Genomic DNA, 21,829 nt, shown 5'->3' with positions numbered 1-21,829 from the left:
GGATAAGCGGTTAGGGGGTGCTTGCACCTTTTTAGGCTAATTGGCTTACCTTTGGTCATTTGGGTAGGCAGGTTAGGGGCGGAAAACTGGGTGGTGGTTTAGCAACTGCGCGTTCTCCCTTGGGCATCTTTGGGGATGATTGACAGGTTCTCTCCAAGCTCATGGTGGGGTGCTACCTGAGCAGTTGTGGGGAACCTGTCTTTGGGTCCCGCACCTTGAAGCCCCCTGGTAGGGGTTAGCCGGCGGGACCCCCCTCATGCAAGTGCATGGCAGGGTCTCAGGTGAGGGAGTGGTCCCTCACCTGGACTAGCATCGAGCTACGCCCATAGTTGCCCAGGAATGTTGATTGCTACGTCATTTCCGCCCCGGAAGCAATTGTTTGACCCTGCAGGTCCATTGTTTGGGTCATATTTAAATATGTTAATTTATGCTAATTTAGTTGAATAAATTATGCTAATTTATTTTAATAAAAATGACCCAGTTTTAAATCCAGCTCTTGTTTCCGTGTCATTACTCCGTCTCTTCTGCAATAGCACCAGCAGACTTACCGGCAGGTGCCTTTTGCAGGAGGGTCGGGACGACACGGACACATGGCCGCTGCCATCTTGGATCTCGGCTGAAGTCTCGTGAGATTGCGAGGCTTCGGCCGAGAGTCAGGCCAGGGTGGCCTGATTGCTGACGTGGCCGGGCGGGGCTTGCCAGCCCTATAAAAGGGCGTGCAGGCCCAGGTTCGGCCTGTTCGCCCGGGCCACGTCAGAAGAGCAGACACCCGCCCGCCCTCCCTATGTTTGCAGTGTGCTATTATGGGTCGCCCTAGGGGGCCGAATGGGAATTTTTTGCGGTTTGGCCTTTTAGCTGGGCCGTTTTTCGCCCATTCCACACTGGGGAAAGGGATAAGCGGTTAGGGGGTGCTTGCACCTTTTTAGGCTAATTGGCTTACCTTTGGTCATTTGGGTAGGCAGGTTAGGGGCGGAAAACTGGGTGGTGGTTTAGCAACTGTGCGTTCTCCCTTGGGCATCTTTGGGGATGATTGACAGGTTCTCTCCAAGCTCATGGTGGGGTGCTACCTGAGCAGTTGTGGGGAACCTGTCTTTGGGTCCCGCACCTTGAAGCCCCCGGGTAGGGGTTAGCCGGCGGGACCCCCCTCATGCAAGTGCATGGCAGGGTCTCAGGTGAGGGAGTGGTCCCTCACCTGGACTAGCATCGAGCTACGCCCATAGTTGCCCAGGAATGTTGATTGCTACGTCATTTCCGCCCCGGAAGCAATTGTTTGACCCTGCAGGTCCATTGTTTGGGTCATATTTAAATATGTTAATTTATGCTAATTTAGTTGAATAAATTATGCTAATTTATTTTAATAAAAATGACCCAGTTTTAAATCCAGCTCTTGTGTCCGTGTCATTACTCCGTCTCTTCTGCAAAAAGAAATAGACGCACACAACAGCAAAGATCACCTAACTCCTGACTTATGAAAGGCTAACAAAGTTGAGGCCAACTGAATTTCTGGGAGATTGTGATTTCACAGGAAAGAGCTTCCATTGAGAAGGCATTGGTCCAAGGTCTCTCTAGATGGCATGGTTTGATAGAAAGAACCAAGAAGACAGGTAGATTCACCCACGTTTCTGCAACACTCCGCGGCCTGCACTGGCTGCCGATCGGTTTCTGGTCACAATTCAAAGTGTTGGTAATGACTTTTAAAGCCCTACATGGCATTGGGCCAGAATACATCTGGAACCGCCTTCTACCGCACGAATCCCGGTGGCCGATAAGGTCCCATAGAGTTGGCCTTCTCCGGGTCCCATCGACCAAACAATGTCGTTTGGCGGGCCCCAGGGGAAGAGCCTTCTCTGTGGTGGCCCCGGCCCTCTGGAACCAACTCCCCCCAGAGATTAGAACTTGCTCAAATACTAGCTTTAGTGAATCAGCTTCCATGTGTCATTTCTGAAAATTAGCAGATCTGGTTACCTTAAGAAATATATCATTGAAGATATCATTTTCCTCCCACTGCAGATATTAGCTATAGATATCAATATTATCTCACTGAAGGTGTCAGTATTTTCCGTGTATATATTCACAAGTAAGAATTCTTTCTACCATATTGCACCAGACACAAAGGTTTGTTCTAATAGAATAGAATATTTGAGGCTCAGGGTTGAAACCTCCAATTCTTATATCACTCTCTAAGCATGGTGGTTTGCTTGAAGAAGTTTCATTACTGAAATAGGTGACACCATCAGTATCAGTGGTGTGAAGGTTTGCTGCCTATTTATATGTAGTTGCCCTGCCAGTTGTGGTGAGAATATGATTAAAACTGAGGCAATGAAACCAACCTCAAAGAGTACTAAGAATTCCACATAGAATTTTATTATGGAGATATTATGGAGCATGGATAATGTTACCTAGTTTGGGTAATGAAATATTTGCAAGAAAGCAACTAAGCTCAGAGAGCACCAAGGAGATACCGTAGTTGGAATCCAGACTTGGGACTCATCCACACATTATTCTTTGAGAAAGAAGTTCACAAACAACATGACTCCTTACTTATTGTGGACATATATTATTACTGAAAAGCTAAAGCAGAGGTTCTCAATTCTCAGAATTCTGGGAGTTGAAGTCCACAAATATTAAAGTTGCCAAGTTTGAAGACCTCTGAGCTAAAATAAGCCAAATAATGAGCCGGGGTGGCGCAGCAGGTAGAGTGCTGTACTGTAGGCCACTGAAGCTGACCTGTAGATCTGAAGGTCAGCGGTTCAAATCTCATCACCGGCTCAAGGTTGACTCAGCCTTCCATCCTTCTGAGGTGGGTAAAATGAGGACCTGGATTGTGGGGGCAATAGCCTAGCTCTGTTAAAAAAGTGCTATTGCTAACATGTTGTAAGCCGCCCTGAGCCTAAGGAGAAAGGCGGCATAAAAATCGAATAAATAAATAAATAAAATAAATTGCTGATAGACCAAAATCACATTGTGCTAAGCATGAATGACCTAAGAAATCCAGCCAAATTATTTATACACTCACACAAAACTTGCCAGACAAAACCTATACTACCAAGTGGGTATACTTATTTATTGATTGATTGTAATTTTATGCCAAATGGACTCAGAGGGACTATATCCTGGGAGATTCTAGGGAATTACTATATTAAATCTCTTCGTCTTTCTAGAATCCAGCTCCAGCCTCTGCTGTCTCTCCTTGGAATGTATTCCTTCCTTCCAGGGAACCTACTGCACTACTGTAATCCATCACACATGTCTAAACTATTGATTGGTTATTAAATCAGTCATGTTGTACAAAACATAATCGACGAGTTAGCATACTAAACCAAAGCATTCAAAGCATAATATGACTTAGCACAATGTATAAAACCCTGTTTTTGTCTTCCAAGATGACAACATATATCACATTTCTATTTTTGGCAAATATTTTAACTTCTAGCCTTTATCTACTTTGTACCTTGGCAGAGTGAAGAAGGAAATGTTTACCAAATTTTTCATCTTTATCACAGGCTGCTTTTTCCCCCTCTCCTCTTCCGCTCCCAACAGTTATTTTTTTAAAAAAAAAGTTGGCCAAGAGCTTTCTTCTGAAAAGTATATGTACTATAAGTAAGAAAAATGTTTACAATGTTCATGCAAGCCAGTATATAAACATAGGAAATGTATAAATCACAAATTGAAAGAAACACAGATAGTGTTTAATACTGATATTTAACACAACCAAATACTTCGGGATCTGCCAACAATTATTTCAAAAATGTAAGCTTTGCCATTTTATTTTAATACTGTATTCTGAGATAAATGCTATCCCAATGTTTTATAGTATTCCACACAACCTATTAAAAAAAGCTATCTAACAGTCGTGTTGGAATAAAGAACCTCTTAGTAATGGACTGACATCAATTTTTAAAATAACATTTTTGTCCAGTCAGATGGGCATGATCATCTCCAAGTCATTCAAAAGATAAATGGTTTCTCTACAAGCTCTGTGAGGCAGATCACGTGTAATAAAATGTTTTGAGTTGATACATTAACTATGAGAAGCCCCTTCTGACAAGATTGTGACAGTACAATGAGCAATATTTACAGCAGATTGCTGTAAACAAATTGATTTGTTTTCAGCACCAAAATCAAGGCTGAACAATTCTGTTTTGCAAAGCTAGGAAATGCCGGTTTCTAAAATCTATTTAGGACACTGTTTCCTTTTTCCTCCCTTATGTTTTGGTACGCAGAATATACCATATGTATGGGAAAGCTGCCCTAAGCACAATTCTGAAGGTAAAGGTGTTCTAAAAGAGGCAAAGAAGGGAAGAAAAAGAATAATAATAGATAACCCCCAAAAGTTAAAACTCACAGAGATTCAGGTGAGCATTTTACAGTTTGTTTGTTTTTTATTCATTCATTCATTCATTCATTCATTCATTTATTAGATTTGTATGTCGCCCCTCTCCGTAGCCTCGGGGCGGCTCACAGCATACAATTAAACAATTCATGACAAATCTAATATATTTAAAAAACATTTTAAAACCCCATTATTAAACCAGACATACACACAGACATACCATACATAAATAATATAGGCCCGGGGGATGGGGGGGGATGCCTCAATTCCCCCATGCCTGACGGCAGAGGTGAGTTTTAAGGAGTTTACGGAAGGCAAGGAGGGTGGGGGCAGTTCTAATCTCCGGGGGGAGCTGGTTCCAGAGAGTTGAGGCCGCCACAGAGAAGGCCCTTCCCCTGGGACCCGCCAGACGACATTGTTTAGTCAATGGGACCCGGAGAAGGCCAACTCTGTGGGACCTAATCAGTCGCTGGGATTCGTGCGGCAGAAGGTGGTCCCGGAGATATTCTGGTCCGATGCCATGAAGGGCTTTATAGGTCATAACCAACACTTTGAATTGTGACCGGAAATTGATCGGCAACCAATGCAGACTGCGGAGTGTTGGTGTGACATGGGCATAACTAGGGAAGCCCATGATTGCTCTCGCAGCTGCATTCTGCATGATCTGAAGTTTCCGAACACTTTTCAGAGGTAGCCCCATGTAGAGAGCATTACAGTAGTCGAATCTTGAGGTGATGAGGGCATGAGTGACTGTGAGCAGTGAGTCCCGGTCCAGATAGGGCCGCAACTGGTGCACTAGACGGACCTGGGCAAATGTCCCCCTCGCCACAGCTGAAAGATGGTTCTCTAATGCGAGCTGTGTATTTCCTCACTCATACAACCTAGTATTAAAATTCTAAGCTTTGATATTAACTGCAGTGGCAAAATGTCTTCCATGGAACCAACACTCAAATTTTACAGAACTGTCTATCTTGTGAAAATGTTACAATTGATAATCATCTTTTATGGTCTCTCTCTCTCTCTGTGTATGTGTGTGTAAACCAAACAAGCAAAATTGATATAATTTATTATAAAGTACTACTTTTGTAAGATAAAATGAATATAATGAGACAAGTGGAATCAGTAGGTATCTGAGCTTTATTCCAGATATATTAGTGATATATATTAATGACAAAATGGGGTGTATGGGGTACTCAGGGAGGAGTAGCACCTCTGGTGCAGGGGCTGTTGTGTCCTTTAATGGCAGCTCATTTAGGGCAGGTTTTAGGGTACTCATTCACCTTTGGTCCCCACCTGTCACCCAGCTCTCATCTGTGGCTCCGAGTTGCTATAGTGTGCACAATGGCCACACCCGGGCAACAGCTTTGACAGGCTGGCCAAACGAAGCTGAGAATAGCCATTGGGTCATTGACCTTCGGTGAGATAGGGACTTGTCTATCCCAAGCAAGTGAAGGTAAATTCCAATGGACTGAGCAGATAAAACCTTCTAGAATAGGCCAATGGTCATAAAGGTGGTCTCTGCAAGTGATGTGGTACGCTAAGGGCACAGCAAGACATGAAAGACACCCTGGTCAACCAATAGGAGAAGGAAAACTATGACTGCAAGCCTCCACTGTCTTGTGGTTATATCCATCATTGGAAAAGGTGTCAGGAGTAAACTTTGAGGCAAAATCTGGAGCCAGAGTCTTGGAAGCTGTGTACAGCCACATTCTGATAACTCCTATGAAGTAGCTAGAACCAATCATATTAGCCTTCTCCATTCCATTAGATTATTTCAGAGACATGGAGAGGGGGGATCAACTGCTTGGGTAACAGTCTATCCTCCATACTAACCAATCCAGCCTTTGTGCTCTGGGGATGCCAGAGCATGATCCATGGTTCAGTGAAGGGCTACCAAAATTTTTACTACTGAGGTGATTCCTTAGAAGAGAAATCAATGGAAATATTAAATGGGTAAACATTTTCTTTCAGTTTCTGTCTTTTACCCCAATTTGTCATTAAAAAAAGAGCCGAGGTGGAAAAGTGAGTAGAGTGCAGTACTGCAGGCCACTAAAGCTGACTGCAGTTCAGCGGGTCAAATCTCATCACTGGCTCAAGGTTGACTCATCCTTCCATCCTTCCGAGGTGGGTAAAATGAGGACCCGGATTGTGGGGGCAAAGTGCTATTGCTAACATGTTGTAAGCCACCCTGAGTCTAAGGAGAAGGGCGACATAAAAAAAATTGATTGAATAAATGAATGAATGAATGAACGAACAAACGAATGAATGAATAAATAAATAAATAAATAAATAAATAAATAAATACATATCAGTCCTGGTAATGGTAATGATCTATAGATAGTTTTACTATTTATTTTTGGGTTGGAACAGTGAAGGGCTGCAAAACTTTTACTACCACTCTGTGAGCATGGCTTATTTTGTGGGTGTGGCTTGCCGGCCATGTGACCAGGTGGGAGTGGCTTGATGATCATATGACCGGGAAGTCGCTTAAAGGTTAGAATACAGCACTGCAGGCTACTTCTGCTGACTGCAGGCTGCCTGCCATTTGACAGATTGAATCTCAAGGTTGACTCAGCCTTCCAACCTTCTGAGGTTGGTAAAATGAGAACCCAGATTGTTAGGGTAAATATGCTGACACTGTAAATCACTCATAGAGAGCTGTACAGCATTGTGAAGCAGAATATAAATCTAAGTGCTATTACTTTTGCTATTGCTATTAAACCGTTCCAATGAATTGTTTTCTAATAGCAATAGCATTTAAACTTATATACTGCTCCATGCGTTTTGCAGCACTCTCTTAATGCTAAGTGGTTTACAAATGTCAGCATATTGCCCCCAACAATCTGGATCCTCATTTTATAGTACAAGGGACTTAGCATTTTTTATTTCTGGCAGGGAATTTCACAGCATTTAATGCTGCTATTCATATCATAATGTTCAATTGCTGACTCTGAATAAATTGGAACCAAAATGTATGTTAGCCCAGCATGATGCTTCCATTCATGTACCTAACTGCCCACTCAACTTACAATATTACAGCCTGTTGAAGTCTTTGTTATTTAATCATGGCCTACAAAATGTCTCTTATCTACGCTGAGGTATTTCTCCCCGCTCCACACTTTTTTTTTCATATTTTCCTAAGTGATCAAATAAAATAAGTAAATAATATATTTTACATGTCTATAGGCCTTTTAAGTAATGCATATTTTGGCTAATTTGTTTTATTTTCTCAAGCCATGGATTCCTTTCCCATGCTGTTAATATGAAGGAGGAAATGAAGAAAGCAAAGCACAGTCCCAGTTTACTATAAGGACTGAAAAAAAAGCTTAATTTTTTCCACAAATACAGTGAAGTGGTGGAAAGTTTGGAACTTGTCTAAAAAAGTGCCATACAGGCTTTCCAGTAACGCAGTATGAAAGGTGGAGAAAGTGGCTTAATATGTAAATAATATCCTTCTCGTGTTTTACTAGCTTTATGCCTCTTCCATCAGACCAAGCAGAATTATAACTTCCCTATCATGAATTATTTGGCAAAGATAAAGTCAATGTGATAATTTATGATTTTTAGATACAAGTTTTGTCCACAATAAGAATAAGTAAATATAAATTCATGAAGAAATGCAGATTACCTCAGGGACCGCCTTCTGCCGCACGAATCCCAGCGGCCAGTTAGGTCCCACAGAGTGGGTCTTCTCTGGGTCCCGTCAACTAAACCAGCATTTCCCAACCGGTGTGCCGCGGCACACTAGTGTGCCGCGAGACATGGCCAGGTGTGCCGCCAAGCTCCAGCTGGGCGGGGCGCTGCCGGTACTTCCGTCCTGGGGCTCCCGCTCACAGCTGTCCCCAGCTCCTGCTCGATGCCGCGGTTTTCGGTGCTCTCCTGCTGGGCCCCAAAGAAGGAAGGCAGGAAGAAGGAGAGCTCCATTCTTTGCGCCTTTTTCCCACCTTTCTTCTTTGGGGCCCAGCAGGAGAGCGCCGAAAACCGCGGCATCGAGCAGGAGCCGGTTGACAGCTGCGAGCGGGAGCCCCAGAACGGAAGTAACGGCAGCGCCCCGCCCAACTGGAGCTTCTCTGGCGTCGACGGCAAGTGTCCTTTGTGGCCCGGCGGGAGGGCACTGGCGATGGGAGTGGGGGGGGTGGCCACAGCGGCCGCAGGCAGTCGCGGGGAGATGGCGGCGGCGAGAGGGAGCGCTCTCTCTCTCTCTCTCTCAGCTGACTGCAAGCGGGAGCCCTGACGGTGGCAGTTGGATGTGCTGCTGGACGTCGTACATGCTGGCGCTGCGGGCCTGGCATATACGGTGTCCAGCAGCACGTCCAGCTGCCGCCGTCAGGGCTCCCGCTTGCAGTCAGCTGAGAGAGAGAGAGAAAGAAAGAGAGACATATAAGAGAGGCAGAGAGAGAGAGAAAGAGAGACATAGCAAGAGAGGCAGAGAGAGACAGAGCAAGAAAGAGAGGCAGAGAAAGAGAGATAGAGAAAGAGAGAGAGAAAGAGAGACATAGCAAGAGAGGCAGAGAGAGAGAAAAAGAAAGAGAGACATAGCAAGAGAAAAAGAGAGACTTAGCAAGAGAGGCACAGAGAGAGAGAGAAAGAGAAAGAGAAAGAAAGAGACATAGCAAGAGAGACAGAGAGAGAGAAAGAGAGAGCAAGAAAGAGAGATAGCAAGAGAGGCAAAGAGAAAGAAAGAGACATATAGCAAGACAGTGAAAGAGAGAGAGAAAGCAAGAGAGAGAGAAAAAAGCAAGAAAGAGATAGCAAGAGAGACAGAGAGAGAGAGAGCAAGGGAGAGAGAAAGACATAGAGGAAGGGAAGGAGGGAGAGAGAAAGAGAGCAAAAAAGAGGAAGAAAGAAAGAAAGAGGGATGGAGAGAGAGAAAGAAGGGAAGGAAGGAAAAGAGAGAAAGAGGGAGAAATAGAGCGAAAGGGAGGAAGAGAGAGGGTTTTTTTGTCCAAACTTTTCTTTAGCCCGCCCCCCCGCCCCCCCCCCCCTTTCAGTGTTCCCCAGGATTTTGAAAATATGAATAATGTGCCGCGGCTCAAAAAAGGTTGGGAAACACTGAACTAAACAATGCCACTTGGCGGGACCCAGGGGAAGAGCCTTCTCTGTGGCGGCTGCGACCCTCTGGAACCAACTCCCCCCAGAGATCAGAATTGCCCCCACCCTCCTTGCCTTTCGTAAGCTACTTAAAACCCACCTCTGCTGCCAGGCATGGGGGAATTAAGACTCTTTCTCCCCCTAGGCTGTCACAACTGTATATATGGTATGCTTGTATGTATGTTTGGTTTTTATATATTAAGGGGTTTTAAATTTGCTTTTAGTATTGGATTTTATTGTACATTGTTTATGATTGTTGTTAGCTGCCCTGAGTTTCCGGAGAGGGGCGGCATATAAATCCAATAAAACTTGAAACTTGAAATAAAATAAGGCTTTTTGATAGTGAGTATTTGTGTGTGTATGTGTGTGTGAAAGAGGCTGCTTTAGCAGACAGCAAAAACTTGAAGAATTTAGTTGTCCGATGGTGACCATTCCATTTACTAGATACCATCAATCTTTCTATTTTTATAATTTGTTTCCTGAAATATTAAATTTCCTTTTGTTCTATAACGAAACAGAGAACATTCTTGGCAAACAAGTCATCGATATTGTATGATTCCATATTGCTCCCAAAGCACAAAAACTTTAGTAGGTGGTCAACAGCCATATATTATGGGATGGTGAATTGTCATATTACTCACCCAAGACGTGTGAAAGCAAAAAATTAGGATTACAACTGCTAAATGGCTAGGGCAGTTATTTAACTGTAGTTATGATAGTTTATGTAAGTATTTTTTAAAAGGGAAAGCCCCTTTGTAATTATATTTTTAATTATTAAAGATATTCCCCATCAGTGGTGGGTTCCTACCAATTTTTACAACTGGTTCACTGAGTGTGTGCTGTGCTGCGTGTGCATGCATAGTTCAGAGGAAATAGAACTTCCACGTTGCAAACAAGGCAAGATCCATGGAAAACAGCTGCTTAGCGGAATTTCAATATGCCACCCCTGATCACTTGGGCTTTGGAAGCAGAGATAATGGTCAGTATAAACCTGAGGCAGGCAGGTGGGCCCACTTTCACAAATACAGAAAACTGGTTTACTCTCAGCTTGGAGTCAGAGCTAACAGTTTGGATGAACCAGTCTGAACCAGTAGCAACCCACCACTTCTCCCCGTACTCCCAAGAAAATCACAATTTTGCAAAATGCTATTGAGAAGTATAGATGTATGTACATATGTGTACACACACAAACATCTATTTTAACTGGGAATAAACATGTGGTCTTCAAACACTTCAAAGACTTTCATACAGGCATATTAATTACTTGTGAATTCCAAGTGTCTGATTGTTTACACTTGGAATTATTCTGAGGTCTGAGACCACAGTTAGAAATTCCATATTATCAAATTTAACTTCAACACTTTTAAATGGAATCTTTTTGCACATTCAAATCAAACAACCACTAATTAAGATCACACGTCTGTGTGTCCCCTTTATTCGGAAATTTAAAAAGAGCCTAGTCTTTTTAATTCAAGTCCTGCATTAAAAAAAAATCCATATTAACCAAGCTGGCCAAAGCTTTTTGTTATCTTCCAGATGCAAATCAGCTGTTCAAATGAACCATTAACTTCTTGCCTCGGCAGAGATATGACATCCAAGATATTTTAATAAATGCTTTGCATAAAAAAACTCAGTGGTTTTTTTCTCCTTTTTTAAGTATACAATTTCTAATAGAAGATTATCTTTCACAGTGTGCTGTTGCTGATTGGCAACAGTAAGTACATACTAAGAATTTGTCTTTGACATTTAAACTTGAACATCCTGAGTATTTCAGCTGATAAACATAAATTACAGGAGAGCCATATCATCTAGTTGCACATATGTATTATAACAAATTTAACCTGCAATTTGCATGTACAAGTATGAATGGAAAACCCAGTGAATTTATTTACTGGTTATTTACCATACAAACTTCACTACATTTTATACTTGATTTATTATCAAAAGTGACCATACAATAGAAAAGGTGGGTGAAAGACACTTCTGTTTCCTGTTTTTAATAGTATTTAAATTATGCTGGTATATACTATATGTCAGTAGTGGGTTCTAAAACTATTTGCTACCAGTTCACATGTGCACTTGCGCATGCATGCATGATGCTTCTGCGTATGCGCAAAAGCATTGCAGGTAGGTGGGCGGAGTGTCCTGGGTGGGTGAGCAGAGGATCCCAGGTGGTTGGGCAGAGCGTCCCAGGTAGGTTGGTGAAGCCTCCCACCACCAGCACCATCAGTTTACAGAACCAGGCCAAACTGGAAGCAAGCTAAATGAGCATGCGCAATAAAACCAAACAGGAATAATAATAAGTAATTTACATCAATTCTGGCACTCAACGTTTTCACACTAATTCAGTCCCAGAAAAGCCAGATTGTGATAGACTGCTAGAAGAGATGAGAGTGGGATCTACCTTCTCCTTGGGCAATTCTAGAAGAGGAGAACTCTCAGAACACTTAACCACATGCTCTTGATAGGTGAAACAGAGAGCAAGTATTTTCTGGATTCTTGTACTCCACAGACAGAATCTATCTGTAAAGAATCTACGATGTAAAGGTATGTGGGAATGGATTTGATTTTGAGACAAAAGAAAGCACTGCAGACAGAGATGAAGCTCTACCACAATGAGGTCTGCTCTAAGATGACAGGAGAGCCTGATAATTTACAATCTCAGATGTCACTCAAGAATCCAACTGTCACTCAGAATGAATTTACCACATCCGCCCAATCTGAGGATTGAATCATAACTGGGGAACTCCATACAAGGCAGAATACTTAAATTAAAATTAACAGACTCAGTCCTCGTTTGATTGGACGAGGTCAACCCATCCTGGATGATAGTTCCACCCATTATGGAGAATTGTCAGAACAGCAGGAGTTGAGCCTGCAGAAGGAATTTGAGCATGACAAACATCTCAGACAGACTCTCTCTAGTTTTGTGGGCTCTAATGGCAATAGAGGAGAAATGTCACCTTAGAATAAATTAGAGTTAGTTCAACTGGCTGTGCATCTTGTCTAGACTATTTTGCAAAGTTGACATCAATCTCGCAAGACTTGTCTCCTCTCTGGCCACTTGACTCAATAGGGCAGAGTCCTACATAATCCATACATGGCAGAGTGAATATCACTAAGTATGCTATGTACTTGCTTAAGATCCAGAAACTCAAGCATTTCCTAGGTAACTTTCCAAGTTGTGGCCTGTCACATAATTAAATTACAAACATCTGGCTTTCAACTCAAAGCAGATACAAGTATTATCAACAAAATGACATTTATGGCATATTAATTCTTATGAATTTATGGCATGGATTCATTGCAAATTTTGCTGTGTTACAGTTAATCCAGTATTTCCAGTTAATCCAGTACAGTGATCCCCCGTTTATTGCGTCCCCAACCATTGCGAACAGGGTACTTCACGATTTTTCAACCCGGAAGTCAAAATACCATCTACGCATGCGTGCGTTTTTTCTATGGGCACGCATGCGTAGATGGCAACCGGGAGATCAGCTGCTGGGTGGCTTTCCTGGGTCTTCCCCCTCTTGCTGGCGTCAGCGAGGAGTTTCCCCACCGCCCACGCAAACTCCTCGCTGCCGCCCGCCCTTCGCCCGCCCACGCCGCTCATTCTCGCCACTTTCGAGCTGAGTCCTGAAGCGAATTCGCTCCCGGACTCAGCTCGAAAGCGCCGAGAGACAGCGCCAAGGAACGGCCTGTCCATGCTGTCTCTCGGCGCTTTCGAGCCGAGTCTGGGAGCGAGTTCGCTCCCGGACTCGGCTCGAAAGCGCCGAGAGACAACGCCAAGGAACGGGCCTGTCCCGCTGTCTCTCGGCGCTTTCGAGCCGAGTCCGGGAGCGAGTTCGCTCCCGGACTCGGCTCGAAAGCGCCGAGAGACAGCGCCAAGGAACGGGCCTGTCCACGCTGTCTCTCGGCGCTTTCGAGCCGAGTCCGGGAGCGAGTTCGCTCCCGGACTCGGCTCGAAAGCGCCGAGAGACAGCGCCAAGGAACGGGCCTGTCCACGCTGTCTCTCGGCGCTTTCGAGCCGAGTCCGGGAGCGAGTTCGCTCCCGGACTCGGCTCGAAAGCGCCGAGAGACAGCGCCAAGGAACGGGCCTGTCCACGCTGTCTCTCGGCGCTTTCGAGCCGAGTCCGGGAGCGAGTTCGCTCCCGGACTCGGCTCGAAAGCGCCGAGAGACAGCGCCAAGGAACGGGCCTGTCCACGCTGTCTCTCGGCGTTTTCGAGCCGAGTCCGGGAGCGAGTTCGCTCCCGGACTCGGCTCGAAAGCGCCGAGAGACAGCGCCAAGGAACGGGCCTGTCCATGCTGTCTCTCGGCGCTTTCGAGCCGAGTCCGGGAGCGAGTTCGCTCCCGGACTCGGCTCGAAAGCGCCAAGAGACAGCGCCCCCCGGACCACCGCCTGTCTCCTGCTGCCCGGTTTAGCCAGGACACGAGCGGCGAAATGACTTGGAGGAATGTGAAGCTGAAACCGGCCGGTTTCAGCTTCACATTCCTCCAAGTCATTTCGCCGCTCGTGTCCTGGCTAAACCGGGCGACAGGCGGTGGGCTGGGAGCCGCAGGCGAAAGGAGCTCGGGCATTGTTCTCCGGACCCCGCCCGCAGCCTGGAGAGGGAAAGGGCCGCCGCGGGGCTGAGCGGGCGGGGTCCGGAGAACAATGCCCGAGCTCCTTTCGCCTGCGGCTCCCAGCCCACCGCCTGTCGCCCTAAAGCGGGGTGCGAAATGACTTGGAGGAATGGGAAGCTGAAACCGGCCGGTTTCAGCTTCACATTCCTCCAAGTCATTTCGCCGCTCGTGTCCTGGCTAAACCGGGCAGCAGGAGACAGGCTTTGAGTTTTTGGCTGCGGGGGGAGAAGTAGGACTTTCCTAACTCCCTCGCCCCGCAGCCAAAACTCAAAGCCTGTCTCCTGCTGCCCGGTTTAGCTAGGACACGAGCGGCGAAGTGACTTGGAGGAATGGGAAGTCCAAATCGGCCGGTTTCAGCTTCCCATTCCTCCAAGTCATTTCGCACCCCGCTTTAGGAGTCAGCGGAGAACGGCGCAACTGTTTTAAAACGATCGGAGCTTTCCAATGAGTCCCGAAGACGTGTCTTCGGGACTCATTGGAAAGCCGCGCAGGTGTTTTAAAAGGTCCCCGCCGACATGGGGGGCTCGCTAGCACCCCCCCAAACCTGGGTTGGGGGTTCGGGGGGTGCTAGCGAGCCCCCCATGTCGTCGTCGGCGTTTTAAAACAGCCCCGCCGCCCCCAATCTTCGGCTCCTCGCTAGCGCTGCGGAAGTTAAAAACATCATCTGCACATGCGCAGATGGTGTTTTTACTTCCGCAGCGCTACTTCGCGAAAACCCGCTCGTTGCGGGGGGTCCTGGAACGGAACCCTCGCAACGAGCGGGGGATCACTGTATTTTCATTTCAAATGTACTATAAAGGATAGGTATATTTTTTCTCCCAAAATAATTTGTATGACATTAAAGGTAAAGGTTCCCCTTGCACATATGTGCTAAACATTCCCAACTCTAGGGGGCAGTGCTGATCTCTGTTTCAAAGGTGAAGAGCCACGCTGTCGAAAGACATCTCTGTGGTCATGTGGCCAGCATGACTAAATGCCAAAGATGCATGGAATGCTGTTATCTTCCCATCAAAGGTGGTCCCTATTTTTCTACTTGCATTTTGACATGCTTCCGAATTGCAGAAGCTGGGACAAGTAAGGGGAGCTCACATTAGATATTCTAATATTCTAATAGACATCACATTAGACATTTTTATGTTGCTATAACATCAGAAAGCAACAAATGCGGTATTCTGATTTTTTTGGTGGCTCCACCGAGGAAAGATAAATGTTACGATAATCTGATTGTCAAGCAGTTCAGAACAATGTCAAGCATTCTAGCAGGAGGTAGCCCAACAAAAGCAGCAGGGACCTAGGTGTAATGCTTTCCCACTAGTAGACAACTTACCTAAAAGACTCTTTGCTAAATCTAAGGACAGAACTAGCTGCATAGCTGTTACTGAATAAAATTCCCAGTGGAGCAATTAAGTAGAAGCAAAAGTCTAATAAACCAGATAGCTGGAATTCTGACAGATAAACTTCCCTCCTGATACTGCTTTACTTTCTGCTGCTTTATCAAACAACTCTTTTTTCTTGATCTCATATGTATATCAGTTCAAGGTACCTGACATTCAAACCATAAGTAACTAAAAAAATAATAATCAAGTACTTAATAGGACAACCTGATTTCACAAAAATGGTGATTGAAAAAAGGGCATTGCCAAACAATGCAACAAAGGGATGCAAATGACAAGACACTGAATAAATTCATCTGTGGTTACTTAGCATGTTTTAAGGAAAGTTAAGCATGTGTCATTATGTCTATCAATTAAATGAAGTTAGGCATGGATTTTTGTCAACAGCGTTAAATTACATTTAACATATATTCTCATTGTCTTTATGATCATGTAACAACAACTTGTAATCCTGTCTCTCTAACATAAGAGGAAATAGGGTTGTTTATTTTTCAAAATGACTAATACTGTACTTGTATAATTAGTCTCTCAGATCACTAATTTATCTAAGAATCAAATATGAATGCAACACAGCTGCCTACTTTGCTTTCACAGTAGCTAGTGGCAGTATGAAAAAAAAACATAACAGACTTGAAAAGCTGGAAGTCCAAATTTATCTTTTCAAACATCTCAAGACGTAGAAGAATAGCTCATGTTTTGTTCAGAAACCTGATCTCTTGTTCCAAGTTCAGAACACTTCGCAGGTTCTAACTACAAATATTTTAAATATTAAAAACAATCCTCAAGTCACCACAGATTCCATCGTTTCTACCCTCTATCATTGACTGCAGTTAGACTAAGCACAGGCTGGTGAAGCTAATTTTCCAGTTCCCCTATTAATAAAACTTTCTAAAAAGATACTTTAAAGAATGACATGCAATTGATTTTATCCTTTTTTAAGAGATTGAGGTAATAAATAAAACTTATATTCTTATCCAACACCGACAGGTACACAGCAGAGGTGGGTTCCTACTGGTTTTAACTAGTTCTTTAGAACCATTAGTAGTTCAGTGATGATGTCACAGATCCAGTTCTGTCAGTGTCTCTGTGAGTGCAGCCATCTTGGATTCTGTTTATGTGCAGAAGCTAATTTTTGCTTCTGTGCATGCACAGAAGCTATTTTTTTAATTATTGTGCACAAATTGGCAACAAAAGAATCCAGAACCCACCCCGGTATACAGTATAGGTCACTGGGTATATTATGCAGGGGGAAAAAATGTAAATGTAGGTCTCAGACTCTCAGAAATATCAAACAACTTAATTGCACCAATTGCTCTCATATTAATCTTTCAAAGTACAGTTTACTGCAAGTTACAGCTAAGTATATGTAATTAAGATGACCCCTCAGGCTCTGAAGACTCATTAATTTAGCTTTTCTTGCTCATTACTTTTACCTATTATCAGATATAGTTATCTAGTTTCATTTTTTACTGATATAAATCAGATTTCCCCTATTTTAATGCCCTATTGTAACATTTACTGAATATCTAGTAGTAGCTGAATATCATTGTTAACACAAGGTATTTTGCAGGCTGAACAATGTTAGAATGGAAGATCAATAGAACATTCCTTTTATTTTATTTTCTAATATACAGTGTTTGCTTTTACAACACCATTTATTCCAAAATGTGGAACATCTTTCTTGATGAACACAATTTGAAGTAGCTTTGAATGTAGATTCAAATGTTATTAAGCTTTTTTGACTGCCTTAAATACTATGATGGTAATTACTTAACAAATTTACAATGAGCAGAAATTATGGTTTTAATGGATACACGTTATTGTTTAGCAAAATAGATTATTATTTTTTTGTAAGTACTAAGAAATACAGTATTGCCGGGAATAAATGTCTATACCTAACAAGCCTCTGGGGGGAAATACCATTCTTATGCTAGATGATAGGGAAAGGGAAGGGAGAAGATACCTAAAATATATGTAACTTTCCAAAAACCAAAAATCCCTATCCTAAGAATAATTCAGATTGTGATTTGTAGATTAATTATGGTTTACTAGTAAGTGTTTTAGGACGAATAGCAACAACAACAATAACAACAACAACAACAAAAAAGGAAAATCTAATAATCGAAAGAATGTCCAAAAACCTGAAAATGTGAAGTTAAGTCTCACTTTTTAACAGACATATCCCAAAACTATTTACATATGATAGTTCATTTTATACTCTTTATGCTGAAAGGCAAGCTATTTCCTAAGTGTTTTCTTTCTAACATACAATTCAGAGGTGGGATTCAGCTGGTTTGGACCACATCAGGCAAACTGGTAATAGCAACCTGTGAGTCATCCTGTGCACCTGCCCAGGCACAATCCCGTCCTATCTCGCTGTGTTTTTTGACTCCACACACATCTGCAGATTAGTACGTGAGTGAATTGCCATGTTTGTTGATGCTGTGCACATGTGCTGATGGCATTCACAAGCAAACTGCCATGTTTTGTGTGCATATGGGCAAGCACATGTGCGAGTGAATTGATCATGTGTGCGTGCTCACATTTTTCAATTCTGGGTGAACTGGTTGTTAAATTATGAGAAGCCCACCTCAGATGCCATTGTTAAAATTGTTGGCTTGGTCATTGAAAAACTTTATTCACTGCATGATTCTGAGCAGGACACATAAAATTCTGACAAAATGATATGCAGACAGAAAGCCATTTTTGTGAATAGATAATTTTTGGATCTAGCTCCCTACATAAAGGAGAAAATATTGAGAGCCACCAAACACATATTATGAACACTCAGAGCATATGCACCAAAGACAAATTCCTTGTGTGTCCAATCACACTTGGCCAATAAATAATTCTATTCTATTCTATTCTATTCTATTCTACTGTACCCTACTCTACTCTACTCTACTGTACTCTACTCTACTCTATTCTATCAGATGGGAACAAGTTTGAGAGTCTCTCGATATATAACACCCATTTCAATTGATCACAGGTAGAGAGAGAGAAAGAGAGAAAGAAAAAAATAATGTATTCAAAACTTCAGCTCTGGCTTCATTTTTATATAACACAATCAGATTTTAAGGCAAAAATAACCAATAACAGGGAAGGAAATCACAGTGGTAATTACAGCCTCCATTTCTGACCAGGTGTTAAATACATCATGTAACATTTTTGAAGCACATTATTGTCCATCTTTAATGAAAATTGACTCTCCCATTAAAAGCTCTTCTTTCTTGAGTGAGGCAGCTGAACTGTTCATTAAAAAAGAATCAGATGTACGTTTGAGTTGGTTTCTTTCCATGTGTCCAGAAGTCACAATTTTATACCAACAAACACCTGGCTGTGTGGCATTTAACTAATTGGCACTAGTTAGATGCACACCCATTAAATGGGTTTTTATGATAATGTGAAGGTTTTTTTCCCAAATAATCAGCCACTTGTATCATTAAGATAAATCAGTTTCCCAGGGGATAGGAAATTGAAACAACTTTCTTGATATCGGATTAAGTAGATGCAGACAGTAAAAATAATTTATATTTACAAAAATTGTTCTGAATTTATTTTACATAAACAATGCTTGGAGTGACAGTATAGTTGCAATAGATACCATTCAGTGATAGACAGTAAAAGGCTGACCTTTGATAGGGCAATGAATAATTCCATTTACAAAACACATTAGGAGTTCCTAAATGTCCTTTCTGAAACCTACTGAGCAAATAATCTAAAGATAGAATTGTGACCGTTTTGGTTTTCTTTCACATTTATGAAGTTTTAATGTTGCATCGCAGCATTTTTTTCTCTCTCAATTTTCTGTGAGGCAGACCATTTTACAATTATATTGCTCTGTGGATTGCAAGATATAGTCAGAGGAGAAGAGCTGACATTAGGAGCTCAGGAGTCCTTCCTTGCTCTGTTAACAGGGAGTCTTCAAAGACATACATCAATCCCATTTTGTGATAGAAAATACAGTACTTATCTTTATTGCCACCTGACCAGAATTCTTGATCTTTTGGCTTTCTAATTTTATGCCACTATTGTATTTGTCCCAACGTTAGCTAAAAATTAGTGCTACTCTTGGCAATTGCTGCTGGTATTTATGTTATTATTAACATATTAATTATATTGCTAAAATTTTATTTGCATTTTATGATTACTTTTTAGCCTTTAAAAAAAAATTAGGTGTGTGTATTTTGTGTGGTATTATCTAGCCTGGGATTATAATAAAACATTGTTCTTGTTGTACTTATCTTTTCTACAGATTCAAGAATCTGAAATTTAAAGTTTTCAGCCAACTGAAGATGTGCCTGAAATGGAAATATTGTCTTTCACAAACGGTTCAGCAGTCATACAACCAAGTCCCAACACTTTTCTTTAACCAACTGAGAAGTTATTTGGATAAGAAATTACATATAAAATATAAATAGCCAAGAGCAGAACTGAACTTGAATTTGACTTTTTTAAAAAAGTAGCTAGTGTTTATTTCATGTGTTCTGGAACCATATATTTATTTATGCATTTACATGAACATATTTTCTCTAAATCTTCAAAGATAGCTGACATGGAGTCACCTTTATTTTAATCCCACCACAATACCGTGGGGTAGGTTATGCCCAAAGCATAGGAACTTGAAGGAATCACAGGAAGTAGGAACCTGAATCTGAATTTACTAATCAATTTCTAACACGTTCATGCATACATACATGCATACATACCAGAGGTGGGTTATTATCAGTTTGGACCAGTTCTATAGAACCAGTAGCAGGAATTTCCCCCCGCTCGCTGGAACGGAAGTGATGACCAGCTGGCCACATCCCCATACTGGCTCTTTAGACAATGCCATAGGCACTGCCATCTTTTTTTGTTTGTTTGTTTCTGTACATGTGCAGAACCTGGGGTTTTGGTACTGTGTATGCGCAGAAGATGGGGTTTTGGCACTGGGCATGCACACACCTGCATGGTGCGGCCACATGGCATGGGAAGAAGCAAACTGGTGGCAGAGTAAGTTAGAAGCCACACCTGATACATACATACATACATACATACATACATACATACATACACATACATTCATATGCCTGCATGCGAACAGCGCCTAGATAAGCATTCATAAATGTACATTTATAGTATCAACTATATTTCTCCTGAAGACATTGTAACAACAGTACACCAGGAGGGACTCACAACCCACAATCTCTAAAGCAACAAGTCTACACAAGCAAAGGCTCTCCCTGGCTATAATAGCCACTCCTCCTCCTCTTCCCTGGGGTCGAGGCTGATGCCAAATCTGAAACCCGGCTGGGCAAATTTCAGAGAGAGGAACTCCTCCCTCCGGGCCCAGTCAGATCTCAGTCACACATGCCAGGTCGGCCTCCTCATCCAGGATCAAATCCCGGATGAGAAGAGCTTTATTTACCAGCGACCTAGCATTGAGTAGCAGCAGCCTGAGCCCAGGGCCAGAATTACATTTGGCACCAGTGCCCTGGATTGAGCTCACGGAGCCGGAACAAGGGATCGCTGTTAAGCAGAGATCTCTCCTTCCCCTGGAACGGCTAGCTCCTTGACTTATATAGTGACAAATGGTTGTATTACCACTACCAATAATGGGTCTTTCTTTTCCAGGCACAGGGAAGTTCAATGAGATTCCTGTTGTCTTGTAACATTATGAAAAAAGAGAATGTGAGATGTCTCAGCACTATGATCACATTGTATATATTTTTTAAAAATTGAAGTGGTCCAGCACTAAGCAAATTCGGAATCTTCCTTGGCTCTTTTTGCAAACACAAAGGCTTAATTATAAAAAATCTCAGCACAAAAATAAAAGAATACAGTAAAGTTTGTGGTGGCTGAAATTCTCAGAAAGAGGATATGGTATTGATCAGGATTCTGATAATTATGACAATTGGTGAAAGGGTTGAAATGACAGAATTAAAATTCAGGCCTTACCTGGCCTTTAGGGTTGTTGGAAAGTTCCATAAGAAACATGCAGTATGATCATAACCACAGAAGGTATATATGAATATGTATATAAATTTTATACCTTATCTACTGCATGTTGACTTACTCTTATGCAGCTAAGTAAAAATAAGAAATATATATAGACTTTTTTCAAACTACATTCAGGATTCTTTCATGGGAAGACCTTTCTTTCTTCAGCTGAATAAGTGTGTCCCCTTATCAAGACAGAATTGGACTCTTTGTCTGTACTTTCTCTTTGTTTGCACTGAGCCACACCTGATTCCTGCTCCACAATGGATGAAAGGGCATCAATACACACATGTATGTATGTGTGTATGCATGCATGCATGCATGCATGCATGTATTTATGTGTGTATGCATGCATGTATGCATGTATGAGTTGCCCAGGGCGTGCTCACTGACTATCTTATTTTA

General features: G+C 42.5%; 1 protein-coding gene across 3 annotated transcripts in view; it reads right to left on the bottom strand.

Moving 5' to 3' along the window:
* The window catches only part of GRIK2 (glutamate ionotropic receptor kainate type subunit 2), a 581,525-nt gene that overhangs the window by 268,446 nt on the left and 291,250 nt on the right, over positions 1–21,829 (bottom strand). The gene's annotated exons all lie outside the window — the stretch shown is intronic.

The sequence above is a fragment of the Erythrolamprus reginae genome, chromosome 1 (genome assembly GCF_031021105.1).
Source record: "Erythrolamprus reginae isolate rEryReg1 chromosome 1, rEryReg1.hap1, whole genome shotgun sequence".
Taxonomy (NCBI): domain Eukaryota; kingdom Metazoa; phylum Chordata; class Lepidosauria; order Squamata; family Dipsadidae; genus Erythrolamprus; species Erythrolamprus reginae.
This window is presented reverse-complemented; position numbering and strand designations above follow the sequence as displayed.